This window comes from Lepisosteus platostomus, chromosome 8 (assembly GCF_059453375.1).
Source record: "Lepisosteus platostomus isolate fLepPlt1 chromosome 8, fLepPlt1.hap1, whole genome shotgun sequence".
Classification (NCBI taxonomy): Eukaryota; Metazoa; Chordata; class Actinopteri; order Semionotiformes; family Lepisosteidae; genus Lepisosteus; species Lepisosteus platostomus.
Window position 1 is genome coordinate 26013073 of NC_142618.1, and position 16664 is coordinate 26029736.

Sequence of the window (16664 nt, forward strand, 5' to 3'; positions counted from 1 at the left end):
GAATTCTCTGTGAGTTGTGGTGAGGGAACGGAGAATCTTTAGGGTGTGAACCCAGAGTGCAGCACAGGGCTGAGGGGTCTGACCCGTGGGCCGGGCAGGGTTTTAATGGGTATGGCGATCATGTAAAAAGCTGGCTGGGTGCCGTGCTGAACAGGTCGTGTGCTCATCACGTTGGTCTTCAGGACAGACCAGGCCAGTATGTGCCATCAGGGCGAACTAGGGATGCATGCCAGAGACCCGGCCGAGACCGTCACCTGTTAGGGTCTGGGTTTGAAATGGGGTCTCAACCTGTAGTCCACTCTCAGCAGCCTGAATGTCCTGGACCGCACAGGAAAAGACAGGGCTCCCAGGTGGAGTCAGGGCTAAGGAAGGAAACAGGAAGCCTAGAACAGAAGGACTCCACTGGGAAAGTGTAAGGTGTCTCGGGAAGAGAAGTGAGGTACTCTACATCAATGCCGGATCACTGAGGAGAGGCCTCAGAATGCCTGGTAGTGTGTGACGTTTCAGTAAAACCAAGTGCTCTGCGTATCCTGTCTCCTTGGGAGACAGGGCAGAGCGGAGGCATGGTCACCGGCCACCGCGGCTACAACATGGGAACCTAACAACGCAGTGGGGCTAGTGAAACGAGGTCTACTAAAATTAGAATTCAGCCCAAACCAGAGGGTTTCACGAATTTGTTTCTCAGCACTGTAGCTATGACAGTGATAACTTCATCAAAGCAAAGCAAAGCACAGGAGGTTTTCTGCAGCACAACCAAGACCGTAGTCTGTTTTGTTAGTTTGTTTGGATACATGTGAGATCTTTGTGTACTTTGCAGAGTGATTTTACTGTAAGTACGTCTGCCAGCTGTTTTCCTGCCAGCCCACACTACTGTTCTCACCACCCTCCCCATTCCCTCCAGCTACCGCCCCTTCCCACCCCCTTCCCTTCGCCAACCAGCCGCTGAGTGTTGCCTATTTATGTTTTGTGCTTCAAATCCTCTCTCGGGTGCGTTATGTCAGTGGTGTGGAATGCAGCCCTTCTTGTGTAACCAGTGTAAACATTGCTAAACCACTACACCAGCTTAAAGGGACTTCAGTCTTAATTTGGAAGCTGCTATTTTTTCCAGACTTGCACAGCTTTGTGTTTCCTTAGATGTGTTTGTCTTTTAAATTCATAAAGTCTCATCCATGTCTCCTTTTATTGGAGTGACAGACAGTGCCGTACAAAACCCTGGGGTGCTGTAGACTGGCTGTTGTGCTTCAGAGAGCGGATGGTTTGTTTTAGGATGTTGACATTTTGACTGCATCAAGTCTGTAAAATGTTACAGTTTTCAGGACATAAATTTTCACTAAGACATTTACTAGTATAAGATATACTTTTTTAATTGAAGAAAACAAATTATTTCATATTTTAATTTTTTTTTTTCAAAAACCATAAGAAAATTATTCTTTACAATATTGTAGCTAAAAAGGGTAAAGGGGAGTTTCTAGTTTCTAGTACTGAAACGGTACGGTAATCCAGAAAATCAGACACACTTAGTTTAGTTTGGGAAACATTCCTATTTATGGTTAGAAATCCCCCTGTATCTGACAGTTGCACAACAACTCTAGCAATAGCAATGCTCTTAAGAACATAGGAACACATGAAAGGTTACAAACAAGCTTAAGCTATTTGGTTATTTCTGGCTAAGTGGAATGAGGACCTTATCCAGCCATTTCTTGAAAGAATCTTAAATAAAAGTTTTTATTGGTAATAATGTTTTAGAACTGTATAAACAGGCAAAACGTCAGTCTCGTGGGGAAACCTTTGCAAGTCTCAAAAAGGGGAAAAAATCCACAGCTGGCCTCAGTGATAATCTAGCTATCCTAACATCTGCCTGTCTCACTTTTTTTACTTGGTACTGTATGTCATTACAAACACTTTCAGTCAAGTATCTGCTGACCAGTAAAGAGAGAAACAAGATATGATTCTCTCAGCAGAAAATGAAAGTTAAAAAGCTTTGGTATTATATTTTCCTAATGTAGCAGGGAGTGTTGGACAGCCAGTTTTCTTATTTTATGATTATACTGTAACAAGGTGTGGCAGTCATTGGAGTACACAGTCTTTTAATTAAAGAAACAAAAGGAACTTTTACCAAAATACATAAAAACATGAACAAACTTATATTGTGTATTTTGGGAAGAATCCCAGATTTGGTGCAGAGCACTCGACAAGAAAAGAAAGGAAAATATTAAAGCTTAACGTTTGCATTCCAAGTGCTTTGGATTTGGACTTGACCCATTGGCTTGACTGATTAGGTAAAAAGAATGTACAAGAACAGTTTGTGAAAGTTAACTTATTTGTAAAGAGTTGGTAATTAACATTTTGCCCATGATAATTGCTGGCCCTGGTGTATTCGTGTGTTCTCTTTCGACTGTGTCTCTTGTGTGTCTCCTCTGAACAGAAACAATCTGGTAAATAACTCACTCCTCTTCTCCACTAGTGTCGAGCCCACGTTGGTCCCTGCAGTGTAAATCAGAGTGCCAGAGCCCTCTCTGTGCAGGGTTTTCAGTGTAGAACATACAAAAGAAATCAAGGGTTTTCAGTGTAGAACATACAAAAGAAATCAAAGGGGAAACACCTCCTTTGCTAGAACTAGCTGCATGTTACAACTTATCCATCCATTTTATAACCCCTTTATCCAATACAGGGTCTGGGGGAGGAGATAAGATCAGATAAGATTTTATTGGTAATTTTATTGGATTTTATTGGAGCCTATCCGAGCAAACAACAGGAGCAAACCAGGACAGGACGCCAATCCGTCACAGAGCACACAGAAACACGCACACTCACAGCAATTTTTCCAGAAACCAGTTAACCTGCCAGTATGTCTTTGGACTGTGAGGGCGGAAACCAGAGCACCCAGAGAAAATCCACACAAACCTGGACAGAGCATGCAGACTCCGTACAGATAGCACCCCAGGAGTTGTAACGTAGGCCCCAGCGCTGCAAGGTCTACCAATCACCGTGCAGCCCTACTACGACTTCTTCTATATACAATATCGGACATTATAACAGAAACATAACAAATGCATTAAAATCCAATCAACACATGACACATGGTTCCTACATGTGTTTATGTAGTAAGAATGGCTATCAAATTGAAGGTGCTGTACCTGCATAAGGGCTAGAATAGTACAGGCAGAGTATCATAACTTTGCTGTGTGGTTAATGATATGGATCCTGGGAGTAAACCTCGACATGACAAGCATGTAGAAATCAAAGTCTTAGAGAAAACTACTTACAGGGAGACAGATTGCAACCTAAGTCAATGTTTTTGCAGGAGCTACTGTATAGGCAAAACTGATGAAGGTAAGAAAAACTAGCTCTGTTGGTAATAGGAGCTGCAAGGGAAAAACATCTGAAAGTCAAAAGGAGCAACCAATTAGTTAAAGGTGGAAGATAGATTTAGCTAAAGATAGAGATATGCTCTTTTTAAAACAATCTGTGATCCAGTACAGATTTTGCTAATGACTAAGCTGTAAGTATGTGTGTTAATGATCATTCTCAAACAGTCATATACTGTATATATATATATTGTATTAGCACACGGAGTTCTCAGAGCATGGATGGCTGCCCAGAAAACTTTGCTGAGCAGAGGTAACCATAGAAAACAACATGGGAAGAAAAAATGGGAACAAGGGGATTAGTTGTTTTATGAACATAAAGATGTACAATATTTGCAAACCCACAAATCCTTTACAAATAGAAGAAATACACTATAAATATGTATATTCAGAAACAGAATGAAATGGGGTGTATTATATTCAATACATATACCCAGGCAATAGTTGTGAGTCAATTCTGGTCCAAAAATAATTGCATAGATTGAAAGATTTAACTAATTGTCTGCAATTTGATTACATTTTTTTCAGAATGTGATGAAAATTACATAGAAGCCGTACTGTGTTACTGAGTATTTCAAGACAGCTACAGCGACTGTATGCTTGCAGTTTCTGCTTCATTAATAACATTGTTAGTAAATTAGTAATTATATGCTGGCTCTAAGGTGTTCAAGTGTGCTGTCATAACAGTCTCTCGATTCTCCCTCTATCTAGAAACTAACTTACATATTTTTCTCTAAATAAATAACTTTAGTATAGATAGAAATAGCTAAATATACTTTATATGGCTTTTTGAGTATAACTCGAAGCTTTATTTTGATGATATGATTCAGCCTAAAATTGTATTTCACTTATTATTTTAATTCCATTACCTTCTCAGTGAGAATGGTTTATAGCTTTTTTGACACATCATGAACTCAGAAAATGAAATAAGAAAACAGGAAACAAGTTTCTGCTGATCAAGGGATAATTTTTAAAAACCATGTTTATTGAACATTTTTAGGTACAGACATGTCCTGATTCATCCACAAGAAATATTTGGCTCTAAACACAAACTCGCCCACAGTTTTGTACATCCAGAGCAACCTGTGGTTATGTGTAATGCGTGTTTTTTTTCTGAAATTTAAAAAAAGAGATTATGCTTATTTAACATTAAAGTGTTGAACTCTTTTCTGCTGGTTATGCTGTATTTTTTAGACCAGACAACATCAGTCTCTATTTACATCCTGGCTATGTGATATCAGGCTGGTTCTCCTGCATCCTACCTCAGCGCAAATATTGTTCCTGGGTTCATGCCACATGCTCAGGAAATTGTCCTCTATCCCACTGATACAGTATGTGATGGTCAGCTACAAAGACCTGATGTTGCTGTTGTATCCCAATTGCAGTATTATGGAGGAAGAAGAGAAGACAACAGACCTCCACACAGTAGAACTGTGTTTTCATCTGTGTGTAGAAGGAGTCTTTTCAAAGGTTCTTAACCCACTGAGGTTTTCAGTGTCTGACACGAGTAAACATACTTGCTTTAATAATATTCAGCTCTCATCCTTTCGTTTTAACACTAAGACACGTCAATGAAAGCTATATACATGCAGCAGAATTCATCATAGAAACACTCAAGGCAAACTGTTTTTATTGGAAAAGACCACTTTCCACCCATCCGTCCATTTTCGAACCACTTCTTCCATGTCAGAGTGGCCAGAGCCAGGGGCCAGAGCCTCCCCTCCAAGCAATGGTGCAAGGCAGGATACATTCTGGATGGGACACCAGTCCAAGCAGGGAAAAGATCATTCTGTACTAGAAAAATCCTATTTCAATTTCCATCCCATCTTAGCTTTCACCATACAGTAGTACTCATTAGTTAGATTTTGCTTGGTGTTTTCTCTTACAATGTTCAGCACACAGTATAGTAAGAATGAGTCATTATTAAATACTTTTTTACCCCTCTTGTTCATGAATGGTCTTAGAAGCACCTAGAAGTTTTAAAAGGTTTAAATAAAATAACAACACAGTAGGGTGGCATGGTAGCCCAGGGGTTAGTATTGCAGTCTTGTAGCGCTTGGCCCTGGTTTCAATTCCAGCTCTGGGAGTGCTATTTGCATGAAGTTTTTATGTTCTCCGCGTGTTCATATGGGTTTCCTCTGTCTGTTTCGGTTTCCTCCCACAGTCCAAAAACATACTGGTAGTTTAATTGGCTCCTCGGAAAATTGCCCCTGGTGTGTGTACTGTACCTGTCTGTGTTTGTGTGTGCTCTGCAATAGAGTGTCCTGTCCCAGGGTGTATCCTGCCTTGCACCCATTGCATGCTAGGATAGACTCTGGCTTCTCTGCGAGCTTGAATTGGACAAAGCACTGAGAAAACAAAATAATGAAATAATGCAATATGTGATAAAAAATACTCTTGTGTTTTCAAAAGAAGCAGGCAGCTTTGATGACCTCAAATACAAGAGCCTCAAAAGAAGCTCTTGAGCATGAGCACTCCTTAAAAATAATATTTCACAAGTGAAAGTGGAGTGTGTGGAACTTACAAGACAGAAAATCAAACAGGCTAAAGTTCCACACTGCAGAATTTAAGGAATTAACCCAGGAAAAATTAAAATATGCTTACCATTGGAGGAGAGGGATTATGCTCTACATTGTAACAAAAAGAGCAAGTTCACAACTGATAGCGTCATACCAAGGCCTGTCTACTTTCTAATTTATTTTTTAATTCTTGTGACATACTCCCCTGTGACAACTGAATTCTATTTTTATGAAGATTAAGATTACTGATTTCTTAATACCAGAAGACTCCTCAGTCTCAGTCACTGGCTTGAGCATCTGCTGTATAAACTCTTGGGGCATTGTGCACTGAGCTGAATGCTGAAACAGTCAGTATCTGCATACAAATTACAGGTGCGAGGACAGAGAAAAGTTTCTGCAGAGTAGATCCACATTGTTTAAAAAATGACAGAATACACACAATTTTCAAAGCAGTCAAGCACAATTTAATTTTAATGCAAATATGTCATGTTAGTTGCGGTCTTTGACATTTGATTTTGCACTCATAACTCAGAAAACCAAATATTTCATGATCATATTCCTCAAAGACAGTGATGCTCTGCTAAAAGCCGCCCCCTGAGTCTTAGAATAACTTTTTTAATTAACTGCTTAAATTCAATTCTGAAAAGTTTTGCAGATTTTAATTTGGCATGCCTCAAATATTGTCACAACTGCATGTTAATAAGCATACTCACGTTCACTTAATTATAAGAATTTACCTTCAAAAAGCATTAATGCAAAATCTAACAAGAACAAGTTAAGAATTTAAATTTGCAATCATTTCAATCTATCAGCATCAGGTTGAAGAAAAATGTTGAAAAAATGCAATATGTGTTTAGACTGGGATTTCACATTTGTTGTGTTGAAACCAACAATAATTAAATCATTTTTTTGTAATGTAAGTCTGTTTTTCAATGCTTTTTGCCTTAAATAACCAATTCTTTTTTTCATACAGTAATAGTAATAAATCAATGTCAACATATTCCATAGTAATAAATGATGGCAACATGTAATTACTCCATACTGCAAAGGATCATAATAAACCAAACATATATATTTTTATTCGTGGTCTGTGTAAAAAAAGGTAATAGTACCAATTATTGAAGTTTTATTAAATAATAATTTTTATTAAACTACTGTATATATTTGTAATTACAAATAAATATTAACAAAATGTTTAGGTGATAAAAAGTATTATTTATTTTCTTTATTGTTTATTTCTTTAGGCTTTTGTTTCAGTCTCTTTAGGACTTTTCTTGTCAATATTTATCTTCCTGCTTTTACATGGCTTTCAAAAGGCTCTTTCAAAAGTTAATGCGAGAAATGTCAGGTTGGTTTCATTAAAAATACATGAAAACATTTGTCACCTGCCGTGTTTTTTATTTATAGAATCACCGCTCACTTTTGTTATACCCACCATCCCGCTTGTTCTTTATAATGTCACAGGCAACACAGCCCCTTATTGGAGGATTAGTGCAGATTGGAGTAGAGGCGCACTACTCACTGACAACACTGCACGTCTAACAGCGTCCAGGGGTCACTGTGTCACTGAAAGTCAAAAGATCCCTGGCCATCCAATCCCACTCTATCAGCCAGTTACACACTGCTGCTTGGAAACTCCTGTGTACAGTTGGTTAGGGCCCTGATGCAGGCTTGAACCCATGATCATAGATCTTCGCCTGCACCCAGGCAAACCCCTTTACTGCTCAGGCTACTCAGGAAGCTCAAGCAAATGTATTTTTAACTTTTAACTTTTGTAAGGCATTGTTTTTAAAGGAAAGTGTAAAGAGAACCAGTTTGTATATAAGGGGAATCTTTATGTTGAACTGTATTAACTTAAAAACATTAATCATAAAAAATATCAAGACTTTAGACTTTTCTGAAAAAAGAATCTTTGTTAGGTTGAGTGGGTCTTAAATATTCCCATCTGCTGAAGTCACGGGGAACTACAGTATATTAATTAAAAAAAAATGTTTTCTTGATGGGTGTAACTATACAGTGTTTAAAAAAACAAAATAGCTATTGAAAAACAGCAAATAATGCCAAACTGAAGCAGATAGCCTAATACAGCAATTCAGACTGCACAAACAGTTGACACAAGAAAAACAACTCTACGCCATGGAGGTATTAGGCAAAATGCCAGCAGTCTTCCACCCACATTGGCCTAGTGCCATGTTGTTCAAATCATAGACTCCACTATAATTCACAGAGAGTGGCTACAAACCATGACTGTTTTTTCAGACAAGAGCAAGACCAAGTAGTGAATCACAATAAGAGGAGAAGTGAGGATATTTAATAAAAAAACAAATGTCATCATGTAGATAGGTGTAATTAATGCACATTTACATTACAGCAAACAGATCATTTGCCATTGTTTTCTGTTGAGAAACAATGGGAATATACTGTAATGAGCAACCAACAGAATAGTTTTACTGTCTTGTTTTTGGAACAATTGCAGTGAGAAAAACCAACGTATCAAGTTTTAGTTATTTAGTTACTCATGTAATTATTTTCATATGGCTTATTTAGCACTGCAATGACTTTTCAGCACGAGCATGGCATTGTTGGATGTTTTAGTAATTTTATGTTTTCGATTTATTAGGACTTTGTATCAGAAGCAGACCATGAACAATTACATATGCATACACGAACATACTGTAGTTCAAAGAATATACAGTCTGTTTTAACAGAACATTGTGCCACAGTTGATTATGTGATTATTGCCAATTTACTAACATATACTTACAGTTAGCATACTGTATGCACCTGACTCATTCATTTTGATTTTTTTACTACTGTACAGTATGTCTGTCCAAGGTTATACAGTTTTTTTTATTACAAAAGTGTACATTTTACTGTACCACTGTACAAAGATTTACAAAGCTTACTTCTTTCCATACAGAAACATCTATCCATCAATTTTCTAACTCCTTCTTCCAATTCAAGTTGCAGGGTAGCCAGAATCTATCCCACCAAGCAATGTGGGAAAGGCAGGGTATATCCGAGATGGGACACCGATCCATTGCAGGGGAAACATGGATACAAACAAAGAAATGCACACACTCCGCCAGGGACAATTTTCCCTGAATTCAATTAACCTAAAGGTATGATTTTGGAATGGGCGGAAACTGGAACACCTGGATTAAACCTATGCGAAAACAGGGAGAACGTGCAAACTACACGCAGATAGAAACCCGGGATTTGAACTACTGTGTTGCCCTATCCTGTGTAGAAACATTATAGTATAAATGTCTTCTGGGATGGAACTAACAATAAGAGAAATTGGCCTATAGGGGTTCCTTTGACAGCTACCCCTGCTGTCATTTGTTACTTCTCTGCAGGCCACAACGACCTGCTTGCAAGATGAACTGTATTCCCTCACCAAAAGCCTCTGTGTGAGTTTTCACTTCTTCGCTGGAAAAGTACATTAGTTTCCTTAGCTTGTTGTTGAAAAGACTGGGAATTGAATCTTCTGTTTGAAGCCAGATGGATTTTGATCTTAACTTAAAGAGCCAGATACCAGAAAGTCTGCTGACAGACTGGAGGAGTATATTGCACACTGGCAGACAAATGGCTTGATGCCTCAGCTTTGCTGATGGAAAACAGCTACAACTTGCTGCTTCTATCTGACTAAAACTGAGCACATCCATAGAAATTTCACAACTTGTGTGTTCCAACACTGTTGTTTCATAAGACTTCATCAGCTTTTACTATTTCTTAACTTGTTTTTAATCAATTTGAGTTCCTTTCTCTATCTCAGAGTACAGTTAATAAGAAAAGCAATATTTTTTAGTGTTTAGTTCTATATTAGCCTCATAATTTTTCATCCCTTTTCATTCATGAACACCATGATCTGCATAATCCCAGTTTAATGTCAGAAGATAAGTAATACATTGCTTGTAATTTGCATAAACAACATTCATGAATCTGGCCATTAAAACATGACTAACAGCCTGGACACTACCCTTTGACCTTTTCAAAAACAATGTGTCCTTTTTAGTTTGGCATGCATGTTTTCTTTATTTTTGATTTAGCTGATTTGATGTTTAATTAGTTTACTTTTTAAAATAGAAGCTAATTTAACTAGTAGTTCTGCTGATATTTTGAATAAATCCTATAAGTATGATTGACTCAAGTCCTGTTTTATGATTGCATTATTTGCAAGGAGTCTCCAAATGTTTCTTCACCACTACAAACATCTAAAGGTTACGTCTCTTTTCTTGGGCTCATTTCGTGTGTGCAAGTCTTGTTAGCTGTGCCCTTTCTGAGGTACACCAGACTGGAATAGCTGGCACTTTCCCAGCACTGAATTCTGAGAATGAGGGATGTTGAAATACAAGGCCAAATTAGAGGGTATACCTATACTTCTGTTAATTGCTTGTGACTTGGCAAGGAAAAGGAGTATTCTTTTCCTAGCAAGACACTGCCACCTGTGGGTGAAAGAAAATAATACACCAGGTTGAATTCTAACAAACATACAGTACAGTTAGCACCGTATAAAGTGTAAAGCTTTAGTATGTTATAGTGTATAATCCTTTTCATTTTAATTTTATTGTCTTCTGTTTGTGCTCTCTGAACTTTCTTTCTGTGTTAAATTTGAAGTACAGATTTTTAACACCTCTGCCAAGGTTTAACTGGTCCATTAAATTTACTGAATTTAATTAGAATTATTTTATCCACTCTTCTTCTAACTATATCGAAAAGAAACCAAAATTGGCTTTTAGCAGTGTCTGAAATGATATCACTAATAAGCGTCCCTATCTCTAAGCATTTTTAATATTACCTCACTAGACGTTTTAAAAAGAAAAGGTAAGATACATCATTGAATTTGGCTGGTCTTTCCTGAGATCAGATTAAAATCTACAGCCTCTTGCTCTTTTCTGCTCACATTGCTGAAACAAATAACAACCAGGCAACAACCTACCCCCATACAATCCCATTCTACCCTAAGTCCCACTTCCCCTATTTTAAATAACCTTTTTAAGCAGAGTGTTGATGTTATTTCTAAACTTTAGAAGCATATATAGACATAATATGTTTTTCAGGTTATCCAGAACCAATGTCTGATTAGAATTCTGTGCATTTAGACTTGCCATAGTATTTAAATGCTTGTACAATTTCATATTTTGTTGATTTAAAGCTTCTGGGCATGACAATTTGAGGTAGCAATATTTGCTATATACTGTACAAAAGCTACACCATACATTCAAAGAAAAAAACAAAAAGAAACAAGTAAACAGATAATTAATATGACAGAAAAGGGAAACGTCGTGACTACATACTGTATGTACAGTACAGATATACATACTGCACCCCTTGGCTGAGACAAACCAGATTTAAGGGCAGAAAATCACCTTACCAAAACCACACTATTAGCTGAGTGGCCTCTGTCTGTGTCCAGTAACAATGGTTCACATGATTTCACAAACAACCAGTCTCTATAATGTCTGTCAGTCAGGTAGTGAAGTAGTGTAAACCAAGCAGCTTTCAAAGCAGCTCAGAGATAAAGTGATAGAAAAACACAGATCAGGAGAAAGGTATAACACATACAAAACACAGAAGATCCCTGTGAGCACTGTGAAGCCAAACATTTAGCAGTAGAATGTGCATCATACCACCCAGGCACTGCTTCAATCTGGCTGCTCTTTGCTCTGGTTGAGGAATGCAACTATGCAACTTGTGAGTCCAACAGTGTCTTGGAATGAGCTGCAGAGTTGAATGCCTGGGATGGGAGAAAATGTGCATGAAACAACAATATCCCAGTCACTTCACAAAGCTGGCCTGTATGGCACAGTGGAAAAGCCATCTCAGATTCCCAATGGGGTTTGCAATAAAGCATGTAAGTAAGACTGCAAACATGTGGAAAAAGGCTTTGCAGTCAGACAAGACAAAAAAGAAACTTTGTGGTCTACAAGCAAAGTGTTACATCTGATGGAAAATCGGCACAGTGCATCACTCAGACAACACCACTCGTACTGTCAAGCATGGTGGTGGCAGCAGTATGTTATAGTTCTGTTTCTCATCAGCAGAGACTGGAAAGCTTGTCAGGACTGATGGGAACATAGATAGAACAAAGAACTGGCAAATCTTAGACGAAAACTTGCTACCTACTCTAAACTAGGACAGTATTGTCCAGTAGGACAATAATGAAAAACACAAGGTCAAAGCTACACTGGAGGGGCTTAATAGTAAGAAAGTGAAGGTCCCTGAGTGGTCCAGTCAAAGTCCTGACTTGAATCGTACTAAGAATCTGTGGAAAGACTTCAAAACTACTGTCCATAAGCAATCCTCAAGTAACTTGAGAGTGCTTGAGCCAACAGGAAAATTACAGCAGGCCAGTTTGAAAAGTTGATATAGACTTACACCAAAAAACTTGCAGCTATAATTGTAGACAAACCCACCTAATATTTAATTCACAGATCTGAATACTTATGCAATCAGCAGATTTTTCTCTTTAGGATTTGCTGACATTGGCTGTAATCTACTGTATCTAAATGTTAAATAATAATAATTCCTAACACTTTCATAGCACTTTTCTGGAAACTCCTCAAAGCGCTTTACAGGTAATGGGGACTCCCCTCCACCACCACATATGTGCTGCCCCACCCAGATGATGCAACCACAGCCATAGTGCACCAGTACGCTCAGCACACATCAGCTATCAGTGGGGAGGAGAACAGAGCAATGAAGCCAATTCATAGATGGGGATTATTAGGAGGCCATGATTGGAAATTTGGCCAGGACGCTGGGGTTACACCCCTACTCTTTTCAAGAAACGCCCAGGAATATTTAATGTTATTCTGCTGCAGTATGGTACAGAGTCCCCATTACCTGTGAAGTGCTTTGAGTGGAGTGTCTAGAAGTGTGTAAGCAATTATTATTATTATTAGCACCAATGGCAGATCAGACCAGCACTATTAAAAACTGTGAATAACAGTGCCTTGCTTAAGCAGAAGAAGGCATTCCAAATACAGATACAACTACATTAATCAAGCCCTACTCCTCCTATAACTGTTGCCTTCAGTAATGATGCAGGCACATGGAAAAGTGCACAAGTCACATTGTGTATACTGGACAGAGCCGAGACAAGCTGGTTGCCAGAATCGCAGTAAGAGGTCTGTGGTTTTGGAGAGAAAATGTGAACAAGGTGGAATGCAACTCCTATCCAAGAAGCATTTTTGTTTTCATTTTCTAGAATGAGGAAGTTGTTCATTGTAAGCTGTGTTGTAGAAAATGAAATACCTTAGATTCCTAAAATGTGATGTAGGATTTATTTTGTTTTGCTTACTTCTGTTTGAAAGTAAGAGAAGGGAAGTGTGTCGTTGGTTGAGATAAAGAACAGAATTCACCGAGCAAAGAAAATAGCTCAGACGTTTTACAGTGACATTTCCCAGAAATTACCCCATTCCCACTGGCAACTCTCAAAGAAATCAAAATATTTTTTTGGAGTTAAGAATTATTTACACTATTTGATTTTTATATTGGACTGAGTATTCTTTTTGACTACCTCTTTTATAACCCAAGAAAGTGTCAAGTTATTTCCATTACAAAATATCTCGTGTGGTTTCACATACAGTATTCAATTGAATATACGTTTCTATAGAAATAAGAACATTGGCAGTTATTTACAATGTTAAGCTGGAAAAACCACCTTAGTTTTAAGTCATATGCAAAAATACAGACTTCATCTGGGGGTTTGTATGAGAGAACCTTAAAAAAATCTTTTAAAATATACCAAAATTAAAAAAAAGATCAACCATTATATTCTCAAAAATATACTAAAAGGGATGTAAATAGAAACAAAAATGATTCGAGAACAGATATAACTTATCAATAGAGGATATAAATGCAAATCAAAATATTACATTTCTAAATCAGATTCTAGGGCACCAGATAAATTCAAATTTGTTTGTGTACTTCTCTTAATTGTGATGATTTTAGCTTTGATTGCTGCTTCAAACTAGAACAGGTCGTTAATGTTAACATTTATTGTGATTGAAATAAAACCTTTTCCAACCTTTTTCGATCATGAAATGAGTTTTAGGCTATATATATATAGCTATATATAGCCAACTTAGGTGAGTTTGGTGATTTTCTCTCATTCTTATCCCTTAAATTTAAAAGGATCCTTATTCTAGGGGACTTTAATATACACATTGATTCAACCTCTTCCAGTCTGGCTAAAGACTTCCTTTCTCTTTTGGGATGCTTTGACCTTGCTCAGTTTGTTTGTACCCCTACACATAACAAAGGACACACCTTAGATCTAATTATTGCAAATGACTCCTTTGTCTCCCACTGCTCCCCCCTTGATCTAGGCCTCTCTGACCACTTAGCCATTCTCTTCAATCTGGAATTACCTGTTTCTAACACTTCCCCCTCACGCTCTGTAAATTTCCGCAACTGGCGATCAATTGATCACCCAAGGTTTGCAAATTCTGTTCTGTCCTCCTTATCCTGTTTCTCTTCCTCTGACCCTCTAGAGGACAAAATACAGTTACTTGACAATGCTCTTTTATCTACCCTCGACACCTTTGCTCCTTTAAAAACTCGAACCGTCTCCTTCTCTCGCCCTGCCCCCTGGTACAATGACCATCTGCGTTTCATGAAGGCAGCCTCTCGCAAACTTGAGCGTAGGTGGCGTCTTTCCGGCCTAAATGTACATTATCAGGCCTGGAGAGATTACTTATCTGATTATAAGGTTACTATAGAGTCTGCTAGATCCACCTACTTCTCTCACATCATTGAAAATCACCAAAACAATCCCAGACATCTTTTCTCCACCATCAACAGACTGCTCAAGCCAAACTGCCCCACCACATTACCTGCCTCATCACAACTTTGCAACACATTCTTAGATTTCTTTAGTTCTAAGATTGACAACATCCGGCATCACATTCTCTCCACTACGGATATAATTTCCACACCTCCTCCCTCCTCATCCAACTTCTCTGGTTCCCGTCTCTCCAGCTTCTCTCTTCTTGACTCAGCATCCCTAAACAAACTAGTTACGCGCATGAAACCCACCACATCTATTTTAGATCCCATTCCCACCACTTTATTCCAGTCCTGTTTCTCTTCTCTCTGTCCCATTGTCCTCAATATAATACATGAATCCTTGAGCACCGGCATTGTACCAACGGTCCTCAAAACTGCTGCTATTACCCCAGTGCCAAAGAAGCCTAACATGGCTCTCGACAATCTTAACAACTTTCGCCCCATCTCCAACTTACCCTTTCTCTCTAAAATTCTAGAACGTGCTGTCACACTTCAGTTACATAACCACCTCATGACAAACAACCTTTTCGAACCCCTCCAATCTGGCTTCCGTCAACTTCACAGCACAGAAACCGCCCTAGTCAAAGTCACCAACGATCTCCTAATAGCTTCTGATTCTGGTTCTCTTTCCATACTCATCCTTCTCGATCTCAGTGTGCCTTTGACACTGTTGACCATAACATCTTGCTTTCTCGTCTCGAGACTGTGTTTGGAGTCTCTGACACTGCCCTCAAATGGTTTAAGTCTTACCTCACTGATCGCTGTCACTTTGTCTCTCTCAATGGGTACAGGTCTGAAATTGGTCTTGTCAAGTCTGGTGTCCCTCAGGGCTCAATACTGGGCCCCTTGCTCTTCAGCATTTACATGTTCCCACTTGGTCAGCTTTTAAGATCACATGGCCTCAGCTTTCATTTTTACGCTGACGATACTCAAATATACATCCATACCAAACCCGACACTGATGTGGCTGTCTCTATTCTATCTAATTGCATCTCTGACATAAAAATTTGGATGACTCAAAACTTCCTTCATCTTAACTGTGACAAGACTGAAGTCATGCTTATTGGTACCCCCCATCAACTTCGTAAAGCCAGTCCTGTAACCGTGTCTGTAGATGGCTCTGTACTTGAGCTCCAATCAAAATTGAAAAACCTTGGGGTTATATTCGATTCTGGCTTAACATTCGACCCACATGTACAGCATACTGTCAAAACATCTTTTTTTCACCTTAGAAATATCGCAAGACTACGCCCTATGCTATCATTAACTGTGGCTGAAAAGCTGATCAACATATTTGTATTCTCTCGAATTGACTACTGCAATGCTCTGCTCCCTGGGGTATCTAAATCTACTCTGAACAAGCTGCAGTATGTCCAAAATTCAGCAGCCAGAATCCTGACCAGGTCTAGTGCAAGTGTTCACATTACTCCTATCCTGGAGTCCTTGCACTGGCTTCCGGTCAAATTCCGCGTAGACTTTAAAATCCTCATGCTCACCTACAAGGCTTTACATGGCTTGGCACCTCAATACCTGTCTGAACTTTTATCGCCCTACTCCCCACCTCGCAACCTCCGCTCTTCAAATTCTGCCCTCCTTACTGTCCCCCAAGCCCGTCTACATTGTATGGGCGACAGGGCCTTCTCCTGCTATGCCCCCAAGCTCTGGAACACTTTGCCCAAGGATATTAGAGAGTCACCTTCTCTAAACTCCTTCAAATCCAGACTCAAAACCCTCCTTTTCAGAAAAGCCTTTACTTAACTGGTTCCATTCTTCACCCCTCTGCTCTTCTTAATACCATCTTCCACGGTCTCCTCTATTGTTATTGTTGTATTGTTGTAATTATAATTGTGTCCTGTCTTGTGAAATTTTCTTATTTATTATTGTAGTCTTCTTATTTATTGTTATTGTCATCCTGTAAAGCGCTTTGAGAAGCCACCTTTAAAGGCGCTATATAAAATAAAGTTTATTATTATTATTATTA